The sequence below is a fragment of the Chionomys nivalis genome, chromosome 26 (assembly GCF_950005125.1).
Source record: "Chionomys nivalis chromosome 26, mChiNiv1.1, whole genome shotgun sequence".
In the NCBI taxonomy this organism is placed as follows: Eukaryota; Metazoa; Chordata; class Mammalia; order Rodentia; family Cricetidae; genus Chionomys; species Chionomys nivalis.
In genome coordinates this window covers 31,198,528-31,224,328 of record NC_080111.1, presented here as the reverse complement: position 1 = coordinate 31,224,328, position 25,801 = coordinate 31,198,528, and the positions used below count along the sequence as shown (strand labels likewise).

At 38.4% G+C, this 25,801-nt stretch overlaps 1 pseudogene; it reads left to right on the top strand.

The window, feature by feature from the left end:
• Nucleotides 1-229: 229 nt before the first annotated feature.
• On the top strand, nucleotides 230-25,048 carry LOC130866824 (N(6)-adenine-specific methyltransferase METTL4-like; annotated as a pseudogene).
• Nucleotides 25,049-25,801: the final 753 nt, after the last annotated feature.

The following is a 25,801-nucleotide window of genomic DNA, read 5'->3' as shown; positions in this document are numbered from 1 at the left end:
TCGATGGGACACTCATCTTTTAAGGATTTAATGTCTTGAATACTTGGATGATGTGAACTAGTGCCTCAATTCAAGGACCAAAACAGGACCATGGAAGGCAACGAAAGAAAGGAACCTGATTTTAAAAGTTTTTCTTTGTTTTTGTTGTTATAGCACTGGCTATCAAACCCAGCAGTCCCACACTGAACTTCGCTCCCAGACCTAATCCATTCTGGTTTTTTTTAGGAGAATGTCTGTGCTGCACCATTTGCCACCTGGGTGGCTACTGGATCATCTTTCTTTCATTTACAAGGTCAACTATCAAATTCAGCAGCATCAAGAGCCTTCCTGCAGTAAAAACAAGCCCACTTCTTCTGTCAACCTGGATTCTCTTCAGATGGATGCCACATCTCCTTCTGGAGCTCCTGACTCTATTGTTATGCCAGCCATTGAAATGATCACCCAAAACTATGCTTTCCGACCTGAGCTATTTAATGTCACCAAACCTTACATAAATTCAGCTGTTCACAAAGAATGTCAGCAAAGTGGCCAGAATGAGGATTTAGTGACTGGTGCTAAGCAAGACCTCCATGATTTTTTTGATGTATTCTTGGATTCAGTTTGCCAGTATTTTATTGAGTATTTTTACATCAATCTTCATGAGGGAGATTGGTCTGTAGTTCTCTTTCACTGTTGAGTCTTTGTATGGTTTGGTATCAGGGTAACTGTAGCCTCAACAAAGTACTTTGTCTATGTCCCTTCTGTTCCTATTTTGTGGAACAATTTGAGGAGTATTGGTATTAGCTCTTCTTTGAAATTTTGGCAGAATTCTATGAAGAAGCCATCTGGTCCTGTGCTATTTTCGGTTGGAAGACTTTTAATGACTACTTCTATTTCCTTAGGGGTTATAGGTCTATTTAAATTGTTTGTCTGTTCTTTATTTAGTTTTGGCATGTGGTACTTATTTAGAAAGCTGTCCATTTCCTTTAAATTTTCCAATTTTGTGGATTATGTGTTTTTGATTCTCTAAATTTTCTCAGTTTCTGTTATGTCCCTCTTTTCGTTTCTGATTTTGTTTAAGCCCTGGTGATCTGATAATATACAGGGATTTATTCCAATTTATTTGTGTGTGTGTGTGTCTGTCTGTTGAGATTTATGACCGAATTTGTGGTCAGTTTTAGAGAAGTTTCCATGAAGTACTGAGATGAACGTATATTTTTTTTTTGTTTCGGTAGAATGTTCTATAGATGTCTGTTAAGTTCATTTGGGTCATAACATCTGTTACTTTCTTTATTTCTATGTTAACTTTCTATCTGGAAGACCCGTTCAGTGAGAGTGGAGTATTGCAGACCTAAGGTGCCATACCTGCCGTTGAGTTTTTTTCAAAATTATTGATTTAATGTGTTCGAGTGTTTTGTCTGTAAATATTTCTGTACACCATGTGTATATCTGCTGAGACCAGGAGAAGGCATCAGATTCACTGCAACTGGATATATAGATGGTTTTGAGCCACCATGTGGGTGCTGGGAAACAATCCTGGATCTTTTGTAAGAGCAACCAGTGCTCTTGACCACTGGTCCTTCACTTCAGCCTCAGGTTTTCTTTGATAGCCTATAGGTGGTTCATGTTCAGAAATAAAAAACCTTATGCATATTTACTGAGAAGAATCACAGCTCCTTCGTATCCCATGGGTACTTGTACTCTTTGCACTGATTTTGATCTCAGTGGAACTTCTTACATTTAAAAAAATAGATGCAATATTTAAAAATGTAGTACAAAAAATAAAATCTAACAGGTTACAAAATGTCCGCTTTGTGGTAGACTGCAACATTATTTTTTCCTTGTCACTTTCTCTTTAGAAGCATAAAAGAAGTCTGGCTTTCAATCAAGGTGAATTGGATGCCATGGAACATCATACAAAGGTAGGTAGAAAATATTTATTGATAGGCTGGGAAGTGGTGATGCACACCTTTAATCCCAGCACTCGGGGGGCAGAGGCAGATGGATCTCTGTGAGTTCGAGGCCAACCTGGTTGACAAGAGCTAGTTCCAGGATAGCTAGGACTGTGACACAGAGAAAACTCTGTCTCAGAAAACAAAAGCAAACAAACGATATATACATACATATATATATGTATATATATGGAAAATTAGTATGAAGTAGCATAAAAATGAACAAAATATATTTTAGAAATAAAGCAATTGTCTTGGTCAGAATTCGAATTTAAGTGGTTTATTTTTCTCAGTAATGAACAATTTAAGCCGATTTTTATAACACTAAATATGCTTCTATTAGTTTAGGTAGTTGATGAATTAATCTTGTGTTATTGATTAGGTTTTTTGAGAATGTCGCAGTGTTTTTACTCTTGCTTGGTTTCTCTCATGTGTCGAATTCAGGTTCAACAATAAACAATGAACATAGGCTGTTACTTGACTATATATATGACATGAAAACAGGAGGACAGACAGGGGACCAGTGATGGGTGGAAGGATGGGGAGGGTAGAATGAGGCTGTCTTGTGTATGGAATCAGTTTGATAATATACTTTTGCAGGGTCCAATTTGCCAAAAATGCAATAAAATGAATTAGAACCTTTAAAAAGTCTGTACAATTTGTATTTTCAATATTGGAAATGATGTAAAAATGAAATACATAACACGGAGAATTATGAAAAGAATGCTGACAATTATTAGAGGGAAATACCTTCTAAACCTCTGAAAACAGCAAGAAACCTTCTCACAGGTTCAACATGAGAATAAGTATCCTCCAGCTCTAGATAATGACTGCTGCGTGGAGGGAGGCTCCAGAGGGCCAGCTCCACGATCATAGTTTGATGTCTCGTATTATGATGAATTGCTGATTTTTTTTTTTTACTTAATTGTTTTAGTTAGCCTAGAATGTGATGAGGTTCATCATGGCATTTATATATATATCATTGTACTTTGCTCATATTCCACCCCATCATCACTTTTCTCCCTCTTTTTAACCCTTCCTCCCTCCATGTAGTCCCTTCTTCCTTCATGATTCATATGTACACACAGGCTTAAATAATGATATATATGCACAGATCATCAAGTCTACATTCTGCATGAGAGAAAACAAGCATTTTTTTTTGTTCTCCTTCCCCTTAATTATCTTGGTTTGAACATTTGGTAAATATTATCATATCACTACTGTAGAAGTCATGGAGTAGTTAGATTATACATTGAATTGTTTTTCCCCCAGAAACTGCCATCCTGTTTTTCTTAGCCACTGCACAATTTTTGTATTTCCACCAACAGTGCATTCCAGGTTTTCTACTTTTTCATCAAAACATTCTGTTTTGTGTTGTAATAAGAGCAGCAGGGCTGCATCCCTGGCACCCGGCCGCCCGCATGGCTTATGCCCCAAAATAATTACACGGAAACTGTATTCTTTTGAACACTGCCTAGCCCATTAGTTCCAGCCTCTTATTGGCTAGCTCTTACATAGTGATCTAACCCATTTTTAATATTCTGTGTAGTACCACGAGCTGGCTTACCAGGAAAGATCTTAACCTGCGTCAATCTGGAGTGGGAGAATTGTGGCAACTCCTGACTCGGCTTCTTTCTCCCAGCATTCTGTTCTGTCTACTCCACCCACCTAAGGGTTGGCCTATCAAATGGGCCTAGGCAGTTTTTTTATTAATTAACCAATGAAAGCAACAGATTAGAAAAAAATCACTCCCACATTATTTCCCCTTTTTCTGTTTAAACGAAAAAGAAGGCTTTCATTTTAACATAGTAAAATTACATATAGCAAAACAGTTATCAAGCAAGAATTACAGTTACAATATTTATATCTATTTTATCTTTTATCATAACTAAGGAAAAGTATAACTATCTATTTATTCTTCAACTCCATCAAAGACTCCAGAAGGATATAAGATTACCTAAAGAAACAAGAAATCCAAAATTCTAGAAATGACAGAGACATCTCCCTGCCTGGACAGTCACCCAAAGTTCTTTTGTTCCATTGGGGCATCCATCTTCAGCCTTCAGGCCCATAGTATCCAGCAGACATTTTCATCAAGCACGAAAATTCAAAGACAGTTCAGTCACTTTTTGCTGTATCCTGCAGAATGTCTCGTAGACTCTTTCATGAGTCAGGAACCCCGAAAGACCATCTCACCTTTAGGCAAGTTCAGCAGTCCTCTTTCTGCGGGTTCTCTGTGTCCAGTTTATGCAACAGTCCAGGCAAGAGCAGTTTCTTGCCCAAATGGCTATCAAACTCCTTAAGGAGCCTCTTCGGTGCCCATCTTCCTCTTGAAGTAGATTGGTGCTGCCAGGAGCAGACGTGTCTCATTGTCATGAAAAGCCCTAAGTTATTAAAACATTAAATGCCATGTTCTTTAGTCTTTGAAAGATATGAAGAATGCCTATCTAATTGAAATATATCTCTATATATCTAGAAAATCTAACATGACTACAAGGTTGACTATTATTGATGATTATCCATTAGCAACCTATATTTTTTAATTATACATTACATTTTTAAATGAACTACACAATCACAATACCTTAATCAAGATCAGAAATACATATACATATAACAAAATTGACCTTAAAATCTATACCAATGTAAATTATTTATATCTATATCATCCTAACGGGTATGAAATGGGATTACATTGTGAGCCTAGGTATCTTGATATTTTATATTTTCACTTCCATTGTGAGAAAAACATTTTCTAATCTCTCTTGATTTCATCTTTGACCTGCTTGAATTATTTAGAAGAGAACTATTTCATTTGCATTTGGTTTATTTTTAGTATCAATTTGTTCTTGATTTCTAACTTAAATCCTTTGGGTAGAAAAATAAATTCTGGTTCTTTTAAGTTTGTAGAGCTTTGTTTCATTGCCCAGCATATACATTATCTTTGAGATTATAATGTGGGTTTGAAGATTATGTTCTGTAACTGTTAGATATGGTGTTCCTAGGTGTAACATTGAGAACTTCACTGTCTGAAGAATTTGTGTTACTTGTTTTAACCTTTCTGTTGGGTTTTCAAAGATGGGTTTAGAGCAGTGTCTAAGGTCAGTATTTCTCCTGTACTGAAGATGTGATTACCCAACACTCTGTGAGGATGGTGAAGACCGAGATTTAGGAAGTGTACAAGTTAGCCTACCATGAAGTTTCATAGATGCTGCAGAAGATGTGGAATGTCTGGGCCAGGACAAAGGACTCTGGTTCCTGCCACAAGGAAAAACATGCGCTTTATGTTGACAGATGCCCTTTGTCCTCATGTCCTACATGAACGTTGTGAGGTTTGTCTGTGCAGAGCCTATGTGAGCATAAGCAGTGGTTATTTTTCTCATCACCACAGCCAGGTATCTAAGAGAAACAACCTAAGAAAGGAAAAGTTAGTTTTGGCTTGAAGCTTCAGCATTTTGTAGACATATATTGTCACATTACGTCATAGGGGGCTCATGAGGTGTGTTTAATTCCATAGAGTTCACAAGTAGTCTCTTAACACTCTTATAGTCTCATTATACTCTAAAATAACTCTGAGTTTAATAAGAATAGATTTTAATAAATGAAATAAGATACTCAAAGCACAGCACAAATTTAATTATTTGGAAATATATTTTAATTGTAATCTAATTTTACTTTATGTATGTGGATGTTTTGCCTGCATGCATGTCTGTGTATCATGTGTTGCCTGGGTGCCCTCTGAGGCCAGAAGAGGGTGACAGAGCTCCTGGAACTGGATTGACAGCTGATTGTGAGCGACTGTGTGGGAGTTGGGAACTGAACCCAGATTCTCTTTAAGAACAGCGAGTGCTCTTAATTGCTGAGCTATCTTTACAGGCCCTGGAAAATAATTTTAAACCAGCATTATTTTAATGTACTTTAAACAATTGTTTTTCACAGATCAGAGAGCTGGTTTGGGGTGGATCCTCGCAGTTAATCCAAGAAGGTCTCAAAAGCGGTGTTCTCAGCCCCGTTGTTGAAACCCAGCATGGAAATAGTGGCCACACCCCTTTACCACTCTATGCTTGCAACTTGTCAGAATTATGTGAGATGGCAAAGCGCTTGCCTTCCCTCGAAGACACACAGACGCTCTCGTTGACAGAAGATGATATGTCTGTTATAGAGCTGGATTTATCATCACAGGTCATTGAAAACAACTCTAGCTTTTCCAGAATGATTAATTTAATGGGTCAGAAGTACCTGCTACCACCGAACAGCAGCTTTCTCTTGTCTGACATTTCTTGTATGCAGCCACTTCTGAACTGTAAGTAGTTTTATGTTTGTTTCAGAAAAAGACAATTTTTCTGTCATCTCAGAAGAGTTTGAACTTGGAATGTAAGTTCAGTTTTAAAATGCTGACTTTGCTCTGTTGTTTATTTTTGAGACAGTCTTGTTAAGTAGCCCAGGCTGGCATTGAACTTGCTATGCAACCCAGGATGGCCCTGATATCTCAATTGTGCTCGACTTTGCCTTAGTTTCCTGGATGCTAGGATTCTAGGTCTGCATCACCATACCTACCTCCTGGTTTTTAAAAATAAATGCATTTTATGACAAGTAAAGGGTTAAAGAACTGGTACTTGAAAAAACAAATATCATACTTAATGTGCTCAGGAATTCAGAACACACTTGTGTTTGAGAACTTATCTATCAAAATGAAAATATTTTAGTTGTGAATATTAATTCCCAGGTCCTTCCTAGCCTTTAATTTTTTTCACTTCTTACATTTTATGTTACTTTTTAACTTTTAACATCATTCTTTTAAGAAAAAGAAATGTTAAGTACAAACATTGTGCAAAAGTACATAGTTTCCTACGGGGAGATGGGTTAACTCATCTATGTTTGAGACAATCAAGTCCTTTTGCAGCAGTGCCCAGTTGTTTTCCGTAGAGTTTGTTATTGTTGTTTTGTTTTTTTAAAAATATCTCTGGGGCTGGAGAGATGGCTCAGTGGTTAAGAGCACTGCCTGCTCTTCCGAACAACTGGGTCAAATCTCCAGGACCCACAACTATAGCTCTAATTTCAGGAGGTCTGATGCCCTCTTCTGGCCTCGGTGGGCATCAGACACACATGTGGTATACAGGCATACATGTAGGCAAAACACTTCACACATAAAATATAAACAATAAAGATCTTTTTAAAAAAATACTAACAAAAACTATTCCTATGCAGATTTATCATAATTAAAATTCTTTTCAACCGCTGTGGACTTACACTCACCTTAGTTTCAAGATGCCTTAAGAAATATAAAATTTGGGGGGTGGTGGTGGTGCACTCCTTTAATCCCAGCACTCAGAAGGCAGAGGCAGGAGGATCTCTGTGAGTTTGAGAAGAGTCTACAGAAGAAATACAAAATCACTTTAGCTAAGACATTTGAATTGGAAGTATTATCTCTGTTTGGCCAAGATCTCCCATATTTTGTCATTATAAGGTCAATTAGTAAGACTATTATAATAGCTATTGCTTATGCATTAACTACTCCTGGATTCTTTTTATAGAAGACTGAAGTGAGAAAGGATTAATGTTCTACAGTGCTTAAATAAAGCAAGTTTTCACATACTAGTCCTTCTAAAATCATTCCTTACCAAAGAACTTCTTTAAACATTTTTTTTGTAAAAAGTTTAAAAATTTGAAGTCTACAGTCACCAGGCTGGTAGTCATAGACACACAAAAACCTATCAAGCTTGTTTTCAATGCCTACTTCTGAAGGCCACTCAGGATCAAGTGAGATAATTGTATCAGGATTTTAGCTTAGTGATACATGCTGTTAATAAATTATAATTTATCCTAAGGAATGTAGTAGGAAGAAGTGATAATGTAATCAAGTTGAATTTAATTTGCTAGATATTTTATAATGACATTTTAAGTTATAAGCAACTGTAATATAGTATTTAAAAGCTTTTAATTATTGGCAGGCCACCTTTTGTCCATGTGGTTATCCTATGGCAGTATCTGTGACAAATTCTTCAGAGTAGGTAACAGGGATAAGTTACATGTCTTCTTATCTTTGTTTTTATTTTCTGAGACAAGGTTGTCTATTTAACAATCTTGACTGTGTCCCTTTTTATCTTTTATGTTAATGCTTTAAAAACAACTACTTATTTTATGTATTGTATTATGTGTAGTTGGAATTTTCCTTGGGCCACCAAGCAACTCCCAAATAATTTACTATGAATGCTTATTATTAATTATAAGTGCTTAGTCTTAGCTCATCCCACTAGCTTTTTTAACTTAATTTAATCTGTTTCTATTCATCTACATTTTTCCTTGGGGCTTTTCACCTTTCTTTCATTCTGTATGTCCTGCTTTCCTGCTTCCTCCGTGTGTGTCTGACTGGCCACTGGTTTCTCCCTGGTATCTCTTTTTCTTTCTTCCTTTCTAAGCCTAAATTCCTCCTCCTACTTAGTCTCCCTGCCTACAAGTCCTGCCTATACCTCTTCTTTGCTATTGGCCATTTAGCTTTTTGTTAGACTAATCAGGTGCCTTAGGCAGACAAGGTAAAACAGCAATACAATTTTACATATAATTAAACAAATACAACACATCTTTGCATAGTTAAACAAAAATTTTGCAACAATTAAACATCATTTCTTCTTTTATATTTTTTTCTTCAAACCCTCTCATATATGCCTCCTTGTTCCCTTTCAAATTGATGGATTTTTCATTAATTTTGTTACATGCATATATGTATGTAACCTGCTCAATCTGTATATTACTTGTCTGTATGCTTTCAGGGTTATAATTAGGTTCAAGGGAGATAAATACAAAGGGAGAAAGGAGAACAAAATAGTAGTATGGATATGTGAAAAAATCATAAGGAATCATACTGTTAACTACCTAAGAAACTATAACACACACATACTTTAACTTAGTATTATGTTATTTGTATGTATGTTTTCAGGGCTCACCGTTTGGTATTGGATAAGCAATTGGTGTACTCTTCCCTCAGTAAGACTAAAACTGTTTCTCCACTCCCAGCATTTGTGAGTTCCCTATAGTTCTTTGTGTAGGGCTGGTTGGCCCCTTGTCCCCTATAGCATTGCCTGTTGTCCTTCTCCAGCTCATATTTAAACAGTCATGTTAATGAGATTTTATGGGTGTAGCTTCTGACATTCCTAGGAGATACAATTTCACAGTAGACACCATGATCCTCTGGCTTTTATAATCTTTGTGTCCCCTCCTTAAGAATGTTTCCTGAGTGATATTTCATTTGTATTTTAATAAAGAAAGCTTAGCTGAAGATCAGAGAGTAAGTGATGGCACACACCTTTAATCTCAGCAGCCACACTGTTTGCCATAGAAACCTGGCACTGCATGCCTTTAATCTCAGTGGAGCACATCTTTAATCCCAACCTAAAGAGAGGAATGCAAGGCGGAAGGAGAAATCTCACACACACAGTCTCATCACCCTGTTAGATTTTTTGATTTTTCAGTTAGATTGCCTTCACATATGTATTTATTTCAGGAAGCATCTACTGTATTATTACCCATGCCACTGCTCACTACTTCAGTGGCCTCAGTTTTAGCTGTTTCTCCCTATGTACACTCCCTCGTCCCCCTCTTTTCTCTCCTTGCACCTCCCCTCACCAGCCTGTAACTTTCTATTCTATTTCCTCTTCCCTGATGAGATGCTTCTCTCCTCCCTAGTCTGTTACTCTATGCTTAACCTCTGGGATTCTGTATATCCACATGTAAGCTAATACATGCCACATTTGGCTTTCTGGGTCTGCGTACCTCACTCAGGGTGAATTTTCCCCCTAGTTCTATCCATTTATTTACTGTGTATTTAATTCTTTTTTAATGTCTGAGAAATATTCATTTCTGTGAAGGTACCAATTTTTATTATCCATTCATGTCTTGAATATGTTTTCCAATTTCTGGGTGTTATTAATAGAGCAGTAATGAACATGGTTGAGCAAGTGTTTTTGTGGTAGGATGTAGTGTCCTTTGGGTAAATGCCCAAGGGTGATATAGCTGGATCGTGAGGTAGATCAGTTTCCTTCTTTCTGAGGAATCCCCACACTCATTTCCATAGTGGCTGTATGAGTCTGCACTCCCATCAGCAGTGGATGAGTGTCCCCTTTATTCTACGTCCTTGCCAGCAGGAGCTGTCACTCGTGTTATTGATCCTAGGGATTCTGACAGGTGTAAAATGAACTCTCAAAGTAGACTTGGTTTGCATTTCACTAATGACTGAGAATGTTGAACATTTAAGTGTTTCTCAGCCATTTAAGATTCCCCTATTGAGAATTCTCTGTTTAGAGCTATACCTCATTTTTTTAATTGAGTCATTTGTTTTCTTGATATATAGTCTTTTGAGTTCTTTATATTTTGTTTGAGTTTTTATATAATTTTGGATATTATCCCTCTATTAGAGGTGTAGTTGGAAAAAAATATTTTATCATTCTGTAAGCTGCTGCTTTGTGTGAATGATGGGATCTTTTGCCATGCAGAAGCTTTTCAGTTTCACGAGATCCCATTTATTAATTGTTGATCTTAGTGTTTGTGTTAATAGTGTTCTGCTCAGAAAGTCTTTTCCCATGCCTTTGATTTCAGGGCTGTTTCCTACTTTTTCTTCTGTTAGGTTCAAGATATCTGTTTTTAGGTTGAGGTCTGTGTTGGAATTCCTCTCCACTAATTTTTTTGTTTTTTGGGTGGGGAGTCTCAGCATTAGGATGGCTTCTGTGTGCCAACATCATCTCTTATAAGGGAGAGGAACGGTCTCTTACTCTCTTGTATGGTGGTTGGAGATCTGGTTGCAGCTTCCATTGCTTCCAGGGCAGAGGACAGTGGTGACTCTTCACCTTATTGTTATTCATGAGTCTTCTCCAATAAATATTTGATATTCTTTTATTTTGGGCTCTCATGAACTCACTTACCCTTGACTAAACCTGTGGCCCAGTGTGGGGCATAAACCCACATCCCTGAGAGTAAGAGTCTCATGTTCTACTTGACTGAGCTCTTTGATCTTTTTGGAGTTGAGTTTTGTGCAGGGTGATAAGTATGGATCTATTAGGAATTCTCTACATAAAATCATCCAGTTTAACCCCACTATTTGATGAAGATCCTGTCTTTCCCCCCATATATTTCTGGTTTCTTCATCAAAGATCAGGTGTCCGGCCAGGCGGTGGTGACGCACGCCTTTAATCCCAGTCTCGAAAAATCCAAAAATAAAAATCAGGTGTCCGTAGGTACATGAATTACACCTCATTTCTCAATGGAAACCATGAAAGCCAGAAGGTCTTGAATAGATGTGCTGGCAGACACTAAGTGACCATGGATATAAGCCCAGACTACTATTCCCAGCAAAGATTGCATTCACCATCGATGGAGAAAACAAGATATTCCAGGAGAAAAACAGATTTAAACAATATGTAGCCACAAACCCAGCCTTACAGAAAGTACTAGAAGGAAAACCACAAACCAAGGAAGCCAACAACACTCATAATAACACAGGCATCTGACAACTCTCCACCAGCTCAACTCAAAGAAGGGAAACACACAAACACTACCACCAAAAAAATTAACTGGAGTTAACAACCACTGGTCATTAATATCACTTAATACTATGGACTCAATTCACCTATAAAAAGGCACATAATGGATACGAAACAAACAGGATTCAACATTCTGCTGTTTACAAGAAACACACCTCAACCTCAAAGACAGACAGTACCTCAGAGTAAAGGGTTGGGAAAAGGTTTTTCAATCAAATGAACATAAGCAAAAGTGGATGTGGCTATACTAATATCTAACAAAATTGATTTCAAACTAAAATCAATCAGAAGAGATGGAGAAGGACACTTTATATTCATAACAGGAACAATTCATCAGGAGGAATTCTCAATCCTGAACATCTACGCTCCTGTTATAAAAGCACCCACATATGTCAAAGAAACATTACTAGAACTCAAAGCATACATCAAACCCCACACTCTAATAGTAGGAGATTTTAACACTCCTCTCTCACCAAGGGACAGGTCAACCAGACAGAAACTTAACAGAGAAATAAGAGAACTAACAGATCTAATGAACCAAATGGACTTAATAGACATTTATAGAACATTCCACCAAATAGAAAAGAATATACCTTCTCCTCAGCATTTCATGGAACCTTATCAAAAATTGATCACATAATTGGTAACAAAGCAAACATCCACAGATACAAAAAAATGTAGTAACCACCTGTGTACTATTGGATTACCGTGGAATAAAGTTAGAATTCAACAACAATTCTACCGCCAGAAAGCCTACAAACTCGTAGAAACTGAACAGTCAACTACTGAACCACCCTGGGTCAAGGAAGAAATAAAAATAGAAATTAAAGTCTTCCTTGAATTCAACAAAAATAAAGACACAACATACCCAAACCTATGGGACACTATGAAAGCAGTGCTAAGAGGAAAGTTCATAGCAGTAAGTGCCCATATAAAGTAAACGGAGAAAGCTCACATTAGAGTCTTAATAGCACACCTGAAAGCCTTAGGAAAAAAAAAGCAGACTCATCCAGGTGGAGTAGAAGACTGGAAATAATCAAACTGAGGGCTGAAATCAACAAAATAGAAACACAGAAAACAATCCAAAGAATCAATGAAACAAAAAGCTGGTACTTGGAGAAAATCAACAAGATTGACAAACCCCTATCCAAACTAATCTTTAGTATCTTAAAGGTTTTGTTTTGGTTTGGGTTTTCGAGACAGGGTTTCTCAGTTACTATGGAGCCAGTCCTGGAACTCCCTCTATAGACACACTGGCCTCGAACTCACATAGATCTGCCTGCCTCTGCTCCCAAGTACTGGGATTAAGGACATGAGCCACCACCACCTGACAGTGTCTTAAAATTTTTATCATACAAGTCTTTCACTTGCTTAGTTATCCCAAGATACTTTATGTTATTTGAGACTATTATGGAAGGAGTTGCTTCTCTGATTTCTTGCTCAGTCCATTTGTCATTTGTATACAGAAAGGCTCTTGATTTTATCAGTTAATTTCATATCTAGTTACTTTGGATTTTCCCAGAAAATTTTTAGGGGCAGTTATGTGTACTATTATGTCATATGTAAATAAAGATATTTTGACTTCTTCCTTTTTAACTTTTATCCCCTTGTTAGTTGCCTTACTGCTCTAGGTAAAACTTCAAGTACTATATTGAATGGTGATATATTGGACCACCTTGTCTTTTTACTGAGTTTAGTGGAATTGCTTTGAGTTTCTCTTCATTTAAGTTGATGCTGGCTATGGACTTGCTGTAAGCTACCCTTTTTAGGTTGAGGTATATATCCTTAATCTCTCCAAACCTTTTTTCATGAATGGTGTTGGATTTTGTCAAGGTCTTTTCTATATCTAATGAGATGATCATGTAGTTTTGTATTCCATTGTCATTGTGTCTATAATGAACGACTTTCCTTGGGCTGGAGCTACAGCTCAGGTACACAGCTTGCTGAACATGCCCAACATCCTCGGTTCAGAAAACAGTACTTTTCTTTAGAAATGTATTAATTTCTTATGACCATTGTGTATGTTTGTGACATGTGTGAAGGTCAGAAGACAGTTCTGGGGACTCTTCTCCTCTTCTACCCTCGTGTGGGTTTGAGAACCAGCTCAGATCAGCAGAGCATTTTCTGGGCACTCCTTAATATTTTTGTCTTAATTTTATTTTTAGTCATTAGTGTATGTGTGTGCACGTGTGTGTGAATGCGAGCTTTATTTGTTCAGTTTTTATTTCTGAAGGGTCTGGGGATTTAGCTCAGAGCTTGATTATGACAGTGTGGGTTCTATGGCTTCTCCTCAAACCTAGTGTTTAGTTCTGAAACTCATACAGGTGATGTTTTTTTGAAAATATGTCTTTGATTTAAGGTAGTAAGACATTTGATGTAATTGTGATTGATTCACTGGGGCACAACAAATTGATTAGACGAAGTAACAGGTAAGTGGAGACAACGTGTTTGTTAGGTTGCTTTCTGGAAGCCGCAGACCTTTGTGCATTCTAGTTTAGTGTACTGTAAACATGATATCAGTTATCTGAAGCTACTGAAAATACTTTCATCAAAGAATTACTTTCCTTAATTCTAGATATTTCAACTGAAACTCCTATATCTGTGGAACAGTGTCTGCTGCTGTGACTGAGGCCTGAATCATTCATGGTTCCCTCAGCAGCACTGAGTGCCATCCTTTTGCCTTCTTCCCTGCCACATTCAGAAACTTACAGTAATGTGCTAGGAGTGAATCATCTAGGTCATGTATTTTATCGTATTTTAGTTTATGTCATCTCATAAGATAAGCGCAGTTAGTTACTGGGATGGTGTTTACTTTTACTAACTGCATTGTGACTTGAACTTGTACTTCTGATGAATACTTTCACTTCTTCTCACCCTTCAGCTTCCCAGATCTAATATTCCTGCTTTGTTATAAACTTAGACTGAAGGTCTTCCTCTCAGCAATTATCTCTAGCTTTCTTTTGATTTTTGTCAAGAAGGTATGTGATAATTACCTTTTTAATTAAAATTAAAATTAATTAACTTAATTAATTAAGTTGTATGGATTGTGCAAAGAATGCATGTATCTATTCTGGAGTGTATAGATATCTATGTTTTTACATGTATCTGTATCTCTATATGTGTCTATATATTTTTTGGAACCATTTGAGAATGAAATAAGAGACAGTTACTCTTTAAATTTGAAGTATATTTGAGAAAAAAAGCAGAGGTGCTGTCATATGACCATAATACAGTTATCAAGTAGACAGCTAACGTTAATATAAAACTCCTATGGACACATTAGATACCGATTAGATAGCTAATATAAAGCTCCTATGGACACATTACATATCACATAGATAGCTAGCATTAATATAAAACTCCTCTGGACACATTAGATATCACATAGATAGCTAACATTAATATAAAACTCCTATGGACACATTAGATATCACATAGATAGCTAGCATTAATATAAAACTCCTACGGACACATTAGTGTCATATATAAATTTTTTCCGATTCACCTGTTGTCCCAGATGGCCTCTGTAGACTGTAGATCTGGTCTGTACTGAGATGTGTGTAACTCCTCACAATTGCCTGTAAGAGCATTAGTAAGTTTGTGAAATTCTTGGGCAGACTGTTGAGTCTGAGGTGATTTTAGAGAATTATGGTTGGTTTTAAAAGTGGGGTTAGTTGTGAAGACTGTGCCTTCAAACTCTGTAGTTTGACTGGCTCTGGGAACACATTTCTGTGCACTTACCCGGTCCAAGTTTGCTGTACCTTGTGATGAGTGCATCTTTAACACTTTGAGGCCCCACCAAACCATTTTCTGTAGTTGCTCATCACTCTACATCTCTACCAAGAATGTGTGTGGCATCTCCTCATGTCTTTACCAATACTTGTTATTTGTTATTCAAATTAGAACTATGTTACTATGAAGCGGTATCTTATGGTTTTGATCTGTGTTTCTCTAAAGACCAACCATACCTGATGGTTTCACATTCTTATCAGTTCTTTTATGTTCTGTAGAAAAGCTTCTATGTATATTTTAGGGTTGCATCTTTAAAACTGTTGTTTTGTAGCAGATCTTTCTATAATTTGGATACTAGATTCTTATCTAGTATTTTTACATGATTAGCAAATATTTTCTTCTACCTTTTTTTTGTTTGCTTTCTTCAGCATTAAGTAAAGCATGAAGTTTGATTTATTTTTAGTTTGTTTGTTTGTTTTGTTTTTGGAGACAGGGTTTCTCTGAGTAGCCTTGGCTGTCCTGAACTCATTCTGTAGACTAGGCTGGTCTCATACTCACAGAGATCCTTCTACTTCTGCCTCCCAGTGCTGGGATTAAAGGTTTATACCACCACTGCCCAGCAGTTTGTTCTTTTTAAATGTTGCTTATGCTTTTAATGTCGTATTTAGAAAGTCTTTTGTCAGGCTAGGCGTGGTGGTTTTAATCCCAGCACTTGGGAGGCGAAGTAGACTGATATCTATGACTCTGAGGGAGACTAGTCTAAGAGCAAGTTCCAGGCTAGCCATGGCTACACTATGAGACCCTGCCTTAAAAAAAAAAACAAGAATTTTTTTCTTTTGACATGAAACAAAGTCATAAGACACTTCAAAGAAGGTGGGTGGGGAAGGTAATAGAACATATATGATATGGAAGTTGAACTCTAGCGGTGTTCCAAAAGGAACATTGCGGTGGAGGATATGAGTAGGAGCAAGAAGATGAGGGAGAAGAGTCCAGAAGGAGGGTCAAGTAAGACTTAGCATGTGTGAAAGTTGTATAAGAAAGTCTGTTTGTATTCTAATTAAAAAGATGTATGAGAAGTAGGTGCTTTGAACAGTTAGCATTGTAAGGCAAAGGATGCATCATTTGGAATTTGCTCAGTGATTTCTGTGAGTTTAGAGGTACCAGAAGGTATGTGACTGTTTCCTCACCTCCAAACACTCCAGATTAGTTAAGACAGTCAGGAATCTGCAGCTATTGAAAACATGTCACTGCAGGGTTTTGACCTAGTACATTTTCTACCATGACTAAATAGTCTCTGAAAAGCATCCCCATGAGAATTGGAAACTCTGTGTTCTGGGAATGGGATGGTGTGGATGCAGGAGCCCAGGGTGCTTGCCATCTGAGTTGTTACCTGTTTATCTTCAGTTCCTTCACTAAGTTTATCTGCCTAAGAAAACTTTGCCAGCATTCTTGACCCCCTCTAATGCGATGTTGCTTTCCATCAGAACAGGATGCCTGTGCCGGCCCCTTGGGAGACTCCTTATTTTTGTCTGAGTGAGTAAAGTTGTAGAAGTGTCTTTGGCGTTGACAGAGGAATGAAGCAAAGGAGAGGACGTAGGGAGACTTAAGTCCATGGCATCCCTAGCCTAGTTAATGATGGGAGGAAGCTGACATCCCCAGCAGGAGCAGCTTAAGGAAGGAAAGGGGTTTTGGGGTCATGCTTTTAGAAATCTCGGTCCATCACATTAGGAATGGCATGGCCCCAGTCAGATGCAGGAGCACATAACAGTGGACAGGAAATAGAGAGCACTAGATGCCAACCAGCACTGGGCGTGACCTTCAAAGATTCCCACCCCTCCTAGGGATCTACTTCAGCCAGCAGTATGCACCCCTCAGGCTCCCTAGTCTTTAGAACAGCACCACAATCCAGACTGAACACTCAACGCATGAGCCTATGGAGACATTCCAGGCTAAAATAATACTTGGGCCTGCAAGGTAGCTCACTGGGAAAATGCACTCACTGCCATGCCTGATGACCTGAATTTAGTCCCTGGAATTCACATGATGCAAGGAAAGAACTGATCCCCTCAAGTTGTTCTCTGACCCCTATATACCCTAAAACAGACGCATGCCAATAAACAAACACACAATAAATGTTACTAAAAAGCCTCATATGTTCTCCCTTTTTCCTTCTCTCTCCATCTCTTTCATTTCTTCTCTTTATTCTCTCCTTTTCTTTTCAAATAGCATAATCCAAGTATGATGATGAACTATCAGAAAGGATGACAATGCAGAAACAAGGGAATAATAATTTATAATGCAGGATGTTGGAATGTAGGAGTGAAAAGACAGAGCTGGAAGGATAAACTTCACAGATGCTGTCATACACTTTCGCAAAGAGATGGTGTGTTGAAGCAGATAAATAAAGTGTGTAAAGGAGGGGGGATAGTGTGGTAGCTGAAGAGGCTGAGTGGTTTATTTTAACTGAAGTATGTGATAAATTCATATGCCAAAAAAAAAAATACTGGACAAGGGACCTGAGAAGTGGTAACCATGGGTAAATGAAAGAATCCATGACTGGTTTGCAAACCTGAGAATAGACTGAGCCCTTCAGTGGTCTAATCCTTTTCCCATGTTTTTCTTCACCTCATTTATGTGTATGAAGAAGTTGACCTGCATTGTGGCATTGGCTGTGTGTGCGTGTGGTCATGCTTCAGTGATGGAGTGTGTGCTTTGCATGCACAGTGCCCTAGGTCCATCCTTCTTGTGTGCCTGTATATGCGCATGCAGACATCCACATGTGTGCACAATGACAAGGCCTAGTTATGTCATTGGAATGGGTTACTGGAGGGTGACTGCATGTATTATTTGAATAGGTGAATTAACATTTGTGTACACATTACATGGCTTGTGATTTGAAGTTGCCCAGGATAGTGTCAAGACTTTCCTTGTTGAGATAGAGGGATCTCAGAGCTTCAGCACACTGAATATCGAGAGTGAGGACAAAATGTGTTCATTGAGGAAGGTTTGGGGCTAGTGTGACTGGGTGATGCTTAAAGAGAAGGGAGGTTTTGCAGAAGTTGATGGAGTCTAGAAGCAATGATGGGGACACTTGAATACCGATGTATCATCTCCAGTTGTATGTTGAATGCCGGGGAAAGACTTGTATTTCTTTGGATATTTGTAGAAGAAGTAATTTTCTGGCAAAACAAGTTGACTTTGTACTGTTAATGGTCAGGAGGTATAAGACAGTGGGCTTTTAAAATGAGTGCATGCGGAGGGAGAGAAAACGGGATGGCAGGAGCAGGGTGGTAGGCAGGCTTGAAGCTGCAATGGGAGGGTGAGGTCGGGCAAGGTGATAGGAGATCTAGGGGTCAGCAGTGTGTGCAAGACTGAGGCTTACAATGGGGTACGGCCCCTCACTGAAGGCAGCTGGCTTCTGTATCACTGGGCTCAAAACCAGTGCTTCTTTGTACCAAGAGATGTCACCATTCAGGTCACTAGTTGCAAGGGGCTCCTGTGAAACACGTCATGATGGAATCCAGACAATATTTCTGTAAGTCTGACTGGGAGGAAAAGCATATTACCTGTGGGAAAATTACCAAAATGTAAGTCATGTGAAAGTAATTTAACAAACAAAAACAAACAGCCTGGGAATTTAAAACTAGTAAAATGGAAAAATCAGGGCCTGTGTAAGTGCCAGTGGGTCCACCACGTGTCAGTGTGACTCCATAGTTACCATGTGCAAGTGGCCCCTGGAACTGTGTATTAGTGGGGTTGGCGCCCTACAGCTCTTTTCTCTGCTTTTATTTCTTTCTTGAAGTTAATTTTGTCATGTGTTTCCTGCTCAATTTTAGGTACAGTTGTTTATCACCGCAGCAGATAAAGTACATGCCTGTTCCTAAGCTGGCAGCTGCTGACTGCCTTGTTGTTACTTGGGTGACCAATAGGCAGAAGCCCCTGTGTTTTGTGAAGGAGGAACTTTATCCTTCGTGGTCTGTGGAAGTCATTGCAGAATGGTACTGGGTAAAAGTGAGTTCAGAAATTAGCTCATTTGTTAACACAACATCACATACTGCTCAGGGAAAGACACTGACTGTCCTCACTGCGTCCACATCACTGGTGTCTTCATCAGGCTCTGATGAGAGCTTTTTATGCTTTGTGCCTGGGAGAATCTTCCTGTTCTCACGATGTTTGTTTTTATCCTGTGTCTTTCAAGTAGGGCCCCAAACTGCTGGTTTTGGGAAATCAAGGAGATATCAAAATAAAGTTACACAAAGCTCTAATTTATTTTAAAATTTTGTGTGCAGTGAATGCATGTGTGTGCGTGGATGCATGTATGTGTGCACACGTGTGATATATGTAGTTTAATGAATTAGCAAGAATTCAGGGACTGTCTTACCTCCATTGTCTTCTCCATTCATCAACAGCTCCATTGCCTTTGCGTGCCCCTTCTCTTCCCTCTGTGTGTTTGGCTGAGAGCAGAGAACAAGATTACTGGAGAGTTATTTGAAGATTTGGGGTCCTTTTGTTCTCCTGTTTTTTGTTTGCTTGTTTCCCCTTGAGACAGGGTTTCCTGTAATCTATACAGCCTTGAATTTGCTATGTAGCTGAGGATGACGTTGAACCATGTTGTACTCCCTTCTTTGCTGGCAGTCTGTTTTATTTTATTTTGGAGATAGTAAGTTGCTAACCTGGAATTTATAGTGCCAAGAGCCAGTCTCAACACCAGGTCTTTTCTTTATCATCACCTGCCCCCCTTTCTTCCCTACTAAATTGTGGCTCTGGCTCTCTGCCATCTTGAGTATAGAAGGCTTTATTTTAACTACTTAGTCATGTGTAGTAATCAGTGAATGTTATTTGAGTGAATTAATAACTGAATTCACAATGGCCTTGTTTCCAGGAACAAGTGATCATAAAAAGTAGAGACTGTTTATGTGAGATGACAGTACAATATATTTAAAATACTCATGGTATGTGAGTTTTTAAATATTCCTTATAGCTACATTTTTCACTGTGGTATGGACACTACATATGTCCAGTGTGGTAGCCACCATGCCATGTAGCTCTCTAGTGCTTGACTTTTGCCCTTTAAGTGGAGAGGTACTGTTGAGTGGTAAATGTCTGTTGGCATGAAAGACCCACAGTGGAGGAAAAAATGTCATATCTTATGATACCCTTTACAAGTGGTCGCGTGTGGAAATACTGTTTCAGACATGCTAGATTGAATGCAATTAAAGTTAATTACCTTGCATTCTTTTTTTACTTCTTTCCAGTGTTAATACTAGAGAAATTAAAATTGTATATATGACTCACACTCGTGGCTCATACTGTATTTTTACTGGACTGCACAGGAAGTTTAATCACTTCATTTTTGCTGGACATGGCATAAGGACAGTAATAAAATCGGCGTTCCTCGGTTCCTTCCTTTCAGATCACCCACTCAGGGGAGCCGTGTTCCCATTGGATTCTCCACACAAACAACCTCAGGAGTGTCTTGTACTAAGGAAATTTTGAGAAAAATCTGCTTTAGTGTTAAGGTAAGCCAAGTGATTTTTCAAAATTGTATAAATACAGACTTTTACAGTTAATACAGTGATCACTGATTTTTTTCATTTTTATACTTTTGAAATCTTAAAAATGGCCTAGAGATGAAAACTATGTTATATAATAAATGCAAATTTTGATTAACTTGTGTTTTATCCAGAGTAGAGTAGTTAATATGAAAAATGACATTCTAAAGATGTTTGAATTTTTAAATTGATTTTCCTGATTGATGCTATCTTTAAATTCATTTATTAATAGAATTAATTACTATTTAAAAGAGAAAAAATGATGCAACTGTAGCATATAATTAAAAATGATTCTTCAAGTAATAGCTTTTCATCTAGTTCCATGTCAATGGGGAGCCGTGAAAGTGCTCCCGGTTCCAGATCGGAAATTGATTGTCAGTGTGCCCTGCCTTCTTCACTCACACAAGCCGCCCCTTGCTGGTATGTGTCTGAGAAACCCGGCTGTGAGGATTCAGAAAATATTCCAGGAGGGATTGAATTTCGTATTGGAATGGTCGTAGGTTTGTGAGTGGAATGTTTAATATTCTGAAGCGTGTAGAAACTTCTTGTAGAACGTATGAAATAGAGCCCATGTTAGTGTGTGCTACCTCAGCTGTCCTTCAGCATCATCTCCCAGGGTTTCTTTACTGTCCTTGTCCCTCCAGTAGTAGCCTGGGCCGATGAAGGCTGTTGGGGTTCAGAGGATGCAGTTCAGTGAGTGGCCTTGTTTGCCCTCAGGTTTAGGATTCAGACTCAGCATAATAGAAGAGATGTCTAGGATCCCCTGAACATGGTGATTTTCTATCTCCAGAAGGCAGGCTACCATTGCAACAGGGGAAGGAAGCTGCTGAGGCTGCTGTTCCCTCAAGCTGGAGTGCTGAGCATGGTGCTCCTCGTTCAGTGTAAGCGAGCAGCAAGGACCAGTGTTAGCCATGGGCATTGGCTCACGTGTGTGTGAGTCCTGGCTCTGCTGCTCTGGAAGGTTACCTCAGTCTTTTCCTTGCCACCCTCATTCCCAGAGTGAGTGATGATGTCTAATGCCGCAGAGTGGTGTGGAGTGATTGCATTGTTTACGGTGTATTTAAAAGGCAATAAATGCTTGTTGTCTTTCAAGTGAGAGTTTAAAGACTTGCTCGTGGTGGTTCTTGAAAGCCTGACTTTGATATTCCAAGTTTATTTTTTGAAAATTTCTTCAGGAAGATATTTTACTATTTTGATCATTACTACTCAAAATCTATGGACTGATTATCAGGTTTCCTTTTGCAGAATGTGATTTGTGAGCCTGGAAATGAGAACATGAGAAAGCTGCAGAGATGGCACAGTGGGTAAGAGTGCTTGCTCAGTAAGAATGAGTTCAAGTAATGCATTCATGTAAAAACCTGGGTATGGCTGTGTTTGTGTGCCTACAGCCCCATCAATGGGGCAGAGACAGGCGCTTCACAGAGAGCTCCCTGGCCAGCCAGTCTAGCCCGAGGTTGTGCTTCAAGTTCAATGAGAACCTGCCCCAAGGAGTAAGGCAGGGAGCCATGAAGGAGGACATCTACTCCGACCTTTGCAAGTGCACTCTGGAATTCAGATGCTCAGTGCTTATAGCACACCTGAAAACACAGATACACACACAGACACGCAACCAACAGAAGATAGTAAACTCTTGCCTCAAATAACTTTGCAAAGGAGTCCTTATGATACCTTTAATTTGAGAAATATTCACATGTGTTTGACTATTCTTTGGCTTAGAAGGAAACTCTGAAATCTCATACCTGAGACCCTATAAATGCTAATGCATTAGTTTCTGATCTAGATAAAAGTGGACTCTATTGTTTCTTGAAAAAAAATTATTTAATACTTTTTGTACTTTAAAGAAATCTAATTTGTATACTTGAATATTGTTTATCCTTTGGTATGTACCAAAGCTTAATTTACAAGTCTTTTGTTTGAAGATTTATAGTTTGTTATAAAAGTTTACAAAAAAATATAATACCCCAAGCCTTTCATTCTGAAATAATTTTAATTTATTTGCCATTTTTTCAATAGAATAAAAATACCTGTAAAAATTATTCTGAAGAGAAAAGATTTAAAGACTGTGGATTAAAATCAGCCTTGCCATGAATAGTCTATAAAGTGCAGTTCTGATGTCCTGCCAGTAGAGAGCAGCGCAAACACATGTAAAATTGAAACCATTTCAACTCAAAGTTGTACTTGTGGGGAAAATCTGAAGGACTCAATACAGTTAATTTCCAAGCCTTTTACATAGTCATATACATGGAATATATGTGGTACCCTGTTTTTGAGTACATTTTAGGTTAGTGCATCCATATTAGCTATAGCGAAGTACAAGTCAAAACCTTCAGAAAGTAACTTAAGGATTCCTGTGGTAAATTTTACAGTGAAATCCAAACTCTGGGGGTTAGCATGATATGTGTATCTACTTACACTTAGAACATTTTCTGTGAATCTTATTAAACTGCTTTATGTATACTCAAAACATGAACTGTTCTCTCTTGCTCCAAAACCTCAAGATATATATATAATTTTTTAAAAAAAGATTTTACCTGTGTGGGTGCTTGGTTTGCATGTTTGTCTGTACACCATATGCATTCCAGATGCCTGCAGAGGCCAGAAAAGGACATAGGATCCCCTGGAACCAGAGTTACAGATGCTTCTAGACCATGTGGGTGCTGGGAATCAAACCCTGCTCCTCTTAAGAACAGCAAGTGTTCCCCCTTTTATTGAAAATAGATTCCCTTCTCATACAATACAGCTCAATCATAATTTCCCCTCCCTCAACTACTTCAAGTTCCTAGCTTCCTCCTCTCCCCACCAGATCCACTCCTCCTCAATTTCTCATCAGAAAAGAATAGACCTCCTGCAGATAATAACAAAACATGACGAAATAAAATATAACAATGCAAAGCAAAAAATTCTCGCATCAAAGTTGGACATAAAACCCAGCAGGAGGAAAAGAGTCCCAGGGACTGGCAAGAGACAGAGACCCTCTCATTCTCACGGTTGCAGCAAGGGCTGCTAGTGCCTGAGCTGTCTCTCTGGCCCCATCATCAAGAGAATATCTTTCCCGAAAGACTGCAGAATCTAAGTAATTCTGCACCTGAGCTTATGTTAACTTCTAGAAAACAGATGGGAGGGGTGGTTAGCACAATCTTAGCACTATAGCTTAGCCCATCCCAACTTCTGAAAAACAGAAGGGGAGTTAGGGTTTTCTCAGTTAGGTCTCAGGGAAAGTTTTCTCTTTTGAGTTGCCCTGTGTTTAGTTCCATACTTTTGAAATGAATAGAGTCCTTTATGTAAATATCTAGAAAGTTACCAAAGCCTAAATTTGAGTTAGTCAATTGCAGGCGATAACAGCTTTTAATTTCTCTTTGATTTTTGGTAAGTAAGAATATTACTCTTGGACAAAGAACAATCTGAAACTCAAAATGTTTTTAATAATAATGTAATAGCTTTATTATTTGAGAGTTTCATACGATATATTTTGACCATTTTCACTTCCTCTCTCTCATCTCTTCCCAGATCCACCCTGCTGTATTGTGTTTCTAACTTTACAGATAATTTTCAGTGTAGTAGTTATGAATATATAAATAAGGGCTCCTTAACTGGAAATAGCATGGTGAAATTTAGGCAAAGAACTCTAGTGTGGGATTAATCTTACAAAATGCAAGTTCCAGACACGGGATGAAGTTATGACGGTCAAATACGTCTGTCTGTATACAACTCTTTTCTGAATTATTTCACTAAAGTATGTACTAAAACTAGACTTACAGTTCATCTTCAGTTTCTAGCAGGTTGTCTTTATATTGATTCTACAGTTTTTTGAATTCATGGATTGTATGTATTAAACAATAAAGTAAATTATTTCTCAGGAGAGGTGTGAGCATTATTGGAAAACTGGAAAGACATGTGTGGACGTGAACGCCTCGTTTCTCACCTGTAAATGCAGAGCAGTGAATCAGAACTAGTGCGGTCGCAGTGGTGCTGCCCCCAAGCCTGCAGGTGCTTCCTCCTTCGCATTTCTGATGCAGAACCGACCGTGCCATGCTTGACTCTAATTTGCTGTCCATCTTAAAAGCTGAAATATCTGCCTCTTCTATTTCTCTCTGCTTTTAAAATGTAAACTGATTTCTTTCTTACTGATAATTTTTTCTTTTCTTTTTGTACAGAAGTACTGAAAGACGACATCAAGCCAGGTAGGCAGTGTTTGGAAATGTTTGCTCGGAATTTACAGCCAGGCTGCATGAGTTGGGGTAACAAAGTCCTCAAGTTTCAGCACGTGGATTATTTCATTGCTCTGGAGTATGGACATTGACTGTAAACATTGTGCTGCCTTTACCCCAGCTCCTTCAGACTCATCTCTCCTTGGACCAGCCTGTGCGTACAGACATATCAACTTTTATACCAATCAGTGTGCTTAGAAATGAGCTTTCCAACAAATGGCCATCCTTTCTGTAATTTTGAGATGAATTCTACTTCAGTTGTGCTGATATCCCACACCATCCTAGATTCTCTACAATTAAAGAGGTAAGCAATTGGTAGAAAGACCTGCCTCTGCTGCTGAACAAATTTGAAAGCATGTACTGTGGACTCCAGGTCATGGACTTGCCTATGGAGATTGTTTATTTGGTGATGTTAAAAAATAAATGGAAGCCTTATTCCAGAAAGAATCAGAAAATATTACCTGAGTCCAGATGTCTGCATGTGTTTAAACATCAGAAACTCCAGCTCCCTTGGAGCCGGTGTCTTTGGGTGTCATCAATTTGCAGTACCCAGTGGCGGCAGTTTAACTGGGAAGGGCCATGCTCTCTCCACTCTCCTAGTGTGCAGCTTCTGCCATGCTGCTTCTTGGGGCTCCTGTTTGGCCTGAATTTGCAGCCTGTGCTATATCAGAAAAAGTGCTGGCTAGGTAGTTGGTGTGTGTATGTGCTGAACAATTTGGGGATGTTTCCATTGCGTTTAGGGTCACTCTTTAAGCAGGTCTTTATTTTGCCTTTTTCTAGAAGACAACTTAAAGATGTTTTTTTATAGGAGTCAAGATGTAAACACTGTTTATAATTGTGAAAAG